A 5,698-nucleotide genomic window follows, 5' to 3' on the forward strand; every position below is an offset into this window, starting at 1 on the left:
AGGGGGGGTGGTGGGGGGGAGAAAAATAAACCTCTTCCCTGCTCCCTTCTGGGCCCAATGTATGGCCAGGCCACTGATCCTGCCTGTCCCTGCTCTAGCTAGGGAGCAGGGGACAGGGCCAGCCCTGCTCCACTGGAGCAGATAGCATACCAGGATGCTGGGAGACTCTGGTTTAACTGGGACAGAAATTGCATAAATTGATTTGAGCTCAATCAGTTAGTCTGATACTGTATTCAACCAGGTTTATCTCAAATCAGTTTTAGCCATTTTGAAACTGGTTTATGTGCACTGGACTTATGTTCTGTTACAGGTTTAAACTGGTTTCTGATCACTTAAACCAGTTTGTGTAACTTCTGTCCCTAGCCTATGGATTTACTCAAGATTGATTTTTCCATAGCACTGTAACAAACTCAAAGTCTTATCATGTATGCTGTCAGGACTAGGTTAAAAATGTGCTATTTTATGCTACAGGCATTACAGTTAGTCTCCAAACCATTTGAGACTTTTAAAAAATATGGATCTAAAAAAGTTACTGATACATTTTTTTTTCTCACATGTTCTGTATAAGGTCCCAGGACTCTCATTGATTATGGTGATTGTATTGATTAGCTTTTTAATCATTTATAATCTTTAAATGCCTTAATGCAGAGAGGAAAACACCAGCTGCAGGCATTTATAGTTTGGTATACCAGTCACAAGAGGAATTTAGTGGCAATTATTGACTATGTGTTCGTGACCAAAATTTGTCACAGTAATTTTGTTTTCTTTCTTATACAGCTTAAGTCACCAATGTATTATAGGCCTGGGGTTTATTGTTCCTACTATACGGTCTCAATTGCAATATTTTAGGAAATATGTATTCATTTAAAATATTTTTAGTTTTAAAAAATGGTGTGTCCAGAGTAACGTACATTGATTTATGGTGTAATACAAATGTAGATATAAAGTAACACAGGTTATTGATCTTGGTGCAGTGATACTACCCTACCCAAAAGTCTGAAAATCCTAACTTTTAGGCTGCATAAACAACTCTGCTCTCTCCCACTTTTACCTGTATTACAAGGCTGTTTTTTAAGTACAGAACTGTACACTTATCTTTTGGTTAATACACAGTTTTAGCAGAATATCAATGCTACAGTTGTTAAGACTGAGAGCTCTTTTCTATTTAAAGGATAATTTAAATACTAAAATCTCCTTTGCCCTGTGGGCTTCTTGTGCACTTCTTGGTGATTCAGGGTAGTTCTTGTGCTTCTAATTGGAAGGACTGCTGAGAAAAGGTTTCTTGAGCTGCATCATCCTATTTCGCCCTCCTACACTCGGATATTTTATTTTCTTAACTTTGAAAGTTTTAATATATATTTTTTTTTTTTAAAAACCCACTGCATAGACTTTTGAATTAAACTATCTCTGACCATTACCAAAATGCTCTCTGTCACTCAACGTTTGCTGTGTAATAAATGTTGGGGAAGCACTATTGAAAATGGTATTCCAAATGTAATGTTTGGAATACTAAACATGGGGTTCCAGATCTCACTGAGCTTATTGTTTTTCTCTTGACCCCACATACTGGTATTTCCCTCTCTGCTAGTGGGGCTACTTCAAGTAGAAGACCAGAGAGAAGTCTAAATGATGTCTAATTTGTGGTCAGGTTGTTAGAGTACTTTGCAGGGAAGTAGGAAATTCAGGCTCACACCCTATCTGAGTGAGAGTGGCCTGGAGCCTGGATTTCCTGCTTCCTGGACAAGCACTAACCACTAAATTATTGGGCTAAAATTTGGAAGGGTCATTCTTTTCCTCCACTTCCCTCTGATAAGCATGGAATTTTACTTAGCTGTAGTTTCAGAATTTTAACCAGCCTTGCACACATACCTGGGTAAGCATATAGCATTGCATACTTCCCCTGGCCAGAGTGCAGCTACACTGAGCATACCTCTTAGGTATGTGGCTGCTTGTACACCCAGAGCCAAATTTGCAAACTAAGTGCTAGAAAATGCAGTTACTTGGCTGCATAATTGCTATTTAGTTTTGTAAAGTGAAATGGGATTCTGCCCTTAGCCTGCTTCACAGATGGAACATATCTGCTAAAAATTAAAAACCCATTGATCTTCTGTTTGTAACCTTGTCATCCTTTGTGCAAAATACCTTCTGACATCAGACTATTGCTTTTCTCCCATCCAACTGTTTCAATACCCTTTTCACCTCCCAACAAGATGGCAAGATGACCCCTGTACTCCTCTACTGAAAGAACCAGCACAGTACAGCATGAAATGAGGCATGCTGGATCTCACAAGGTATACTTCTATCTAGAGATCAGGCAAAAGGTCTTCATATTCACCCCAGCAGGTCCTGGCCCACCAAGATGACCTTCTATGACAATCACAGCTCTGCCAGACTGCTCCAACTAATCCTTCCAACTTTAAAGACAGGTACATCTAACACAGTACAGCAGGAGTGCTTGAAGATAATTCCCAGTCACTACCTCAAGGTTATATGAACACTACATTCCTTGGCTTGCAGGCGTTTAATTTTAAACTAATATAACTTCATTTCCTTGAGGTTTTTTTAAGGCTTGAATTTTCATAGATTCATAGGTGCTAGGGTGAGAAGGGACCTCAACAGTTCATTGAGTCCGACCCCCTTCCTAGGCAGGAAAGAGGGTTGGGGTCAGATGTTCAACTCAAAATTATGGAAGGCCATGAGATGCCATTTGGTTATATTAACTCTGCATTAAATATGATACCACATTATAGGAAAAATATTTCTTATAGGTTTTTGTACAACATCAGATGCAGGTGTATCTTAGTGTGTATGCACGTAAGGGTGTGTATGTATGTAACCCAAGCAGAATCTATGAAGGCCAGATGAAAAGAATAGAACCAATGCCTCAAGCCTACTCATCCAAACTCTGATTTGAAAATCCACTAGTGACACCAAATACATCCATGTTCTGGGCACCTAAAAGTGGATTAAACTGTACAACATCAGAGGAAGCAAATATGTTCTTTGATAAGTAAGTCCTGATCACATTTTTATAACATATGAACTGCCAAAATTAATGTTTTATGTTCAGGCTTAATTCAGTTCCCTGATACTTACATAAGTGCCAGGGAACTGAATTAAAGTTGAACACAATATTAATTCTGGTATTTCTTCACTTCAAAATTAATTTTGCAACCATCACATTATTGTATTATAATGTTTTGTTTCATTTTTGTTTTTTTAATGGAATATAGCTTGATATAGATTTAACTTAAATTTGTCCACAGATGTACACAATTACAGTTGACTGCTAAAGTCATTATAGATCAAAATTAGAATGTCAGGATACCTCAAGAGTCCACAAGACTTTGTTCTAGCTCTGGTACTGTTTGTTTATTTTTTATTGCAGGATTAGAGAGTTTACTGCAGGTGACAAAAGTTTGAAAGGTGTTGCAAACACTGTGAAGTTGAGATCAAATATTTTAACAGAACTTTACTTACACTTCTGATGATGAACAACCAGCACTTGTAGCTCTTTGGTCTCCATGATGATGTGCCTGTATTCTTGTCTGTTCTGCGCTATCTCCTCCCAGTCCTGTACCTTCAGATTTTTTTCTTATGTTGTCCATCAGCTATTGGTAAGGTCTACCTCAGGGCTACTGTCCTATCAATTGGAGCTTATAATTTTGATGTTTCTTGATTCCTCTAGTCTTACCACATGGCTAATGTATGCTAATTCCTCCATATGCACAACACTTGTAATGAGGAGCTGTTCTGTGATATTTCATAGTTCTTTGTTAGTGCTTTGCCTCCATTTTCCCCTTACTGGGACATTCACTGGTCCAACTATCTTCTTGATAATATTATTTTGAAAACAAATCAGTTTCCATTGGTCTTTCAGTATCATGCACCAAGGCTCACTCCCATGCAGTGCTACAGGCCTAATAATGGTATTGTATAGCCTTAATTTTATCCTTCTAGACAGTGTCTTGGAGCGGAGAAGTCTATTAAGGGCTTTGGTACCTAAAAAAAATACAAAGGCATCAGGAACTGACAACATACCATCTGAATTCATTAGACAGCATGGATCTGGGCTAGCTAGCAAGACACATAAGTTAATTCTGCTGATCAGGGAGAGAGCAAAGTTGCCTGATGAAAGGAATGAGGTGGTTATATGCCAATTTAATAAGAAAGGTAACAGAGTGTAGAAACTACATAGAGAGAGCTCTTCTTCCAATTGCATATAAAATATTGTCATTAAGGGTGCACCGATAGAGATTTTGGGGGCTGATAGTGATAGGCGATATTTAAGGAGGCATATTGGCCAATACCAATCCGATATGTGATGCAGCAGCCATCAGGTGGTAACTCTGGTGTGGTGGGAGGGAAGGGGCATGGGAGGGCAGATCAATGCTCCCCATGGTGAGGGAGGATGGGGGCAGGGGCAGGCGCTGCCCACCCGGGACGGAGGTGCGGAATGGAGGCGTGACTCGTGAGGTGGGGGCAGCTCCTGCTGCTGCTTGCACCCTGGGCTCAGAGCAGGCACGAAGGAGAGAGTTAATGTGGAAGGAAACCACTCTGCCTTCAGCATTGCAACTGGCCTGAGACAAGGTGATGCACTTTTCCCACTTGTTTAATCTGGTGTTGGATTGAGTTTCAAAGGAATGACTGAAATTGAAGAAGGGGTCCTACGTGAGGGATTGCACAACATTTTGGGGTATTCAGACAACTTAAACATTGTTTGCAATAGCACTAAAGGACTCGGTAGAATATGTAAGATTTTAGAATGTCGAGCTAAGAGAGTAGGGCTTAGTGAACAGAAGACCAATATATAGACCCATTATAAAGGCCGCTTACAAGAACAGAACTGAAAGAGAAGAACAGGACCTTTGTGTGTAGGAAACAATAACTTCTAGAGGGTTCAAGAATTCATGCATCTTGGTTCATTGTTGGCTGACACCAACGAGATTTATCAGGGAAATGATTTAAAGGATCCAGAATGGGAATAAAACAGCTGCAGCCCTTAATAGACTTACTAGGTCCAAGGTACTGTCCAGAAGAATCTTAACAAAAACACTTCCTAAATAGTAGGACAATGGAACTATCTGCCTAGGGAAGTTGTAAAAACTCCTCCACTGAAAACATTTCGTAGGTTTTTGTCTAGGATGGTTTAAGACTAGCTTATCCTGTATCTTTGTGTGGTTCTAGACCACTTCAAAGCTATATTTGATTGAATAAAATTGATCCACATGTTGCTGAATGTAGGTAATGGTAATTGTTGGCTTTAGATTTAGGACCAAGAGGCCTTGTTCCAGGCAGGAACCTCAGACTGACCACGACCTTTCCATTTGATAATAGGCAAATGTATTGATACATCGTGATAACAGAAAAGAAGCAATACAAACCAACAAGCAGTTCTGTATATCTACCAAATCCTAGGGCTGTCATCAGAGTCAAAATGCATCTGGCCAGGATATGGTCTTCACTCTGAGGCTCTCTCTCTTAGGTGTCAGTATGTCAGCAGTCTGGAGGCGGGATGCTGAGATCCACATCCCCCCTCTAGTGGGGTGGATGGGACGGCCTGGTGGTGTACCCTCTGTCCATGGTGGCCTCAGGGACCCTTCCCGGAAGACAGGGACCACTCTCAGGGAGAAGGATGGGGAGGGACTGGTGTAACTGGCTCATGAGACGGGGGGGGGGGGGGGGGGGGGGGAAATTT

The sequence above is a fragment of the Gavialis gangeticus genome, unplaced genomic scaffold (genome assembly GCF_001723915.1).
Source record: "Gavialis gangeticus isolate Ggan-Ray unplaced genomic scaffold, GavGan_comp1, whole genome shotgun sequence".
NCBI lineage: Eukaryota > Metazoa > Chordata > Crocodylia > Gavialidae > Gavialis > Gavialis gangeticus.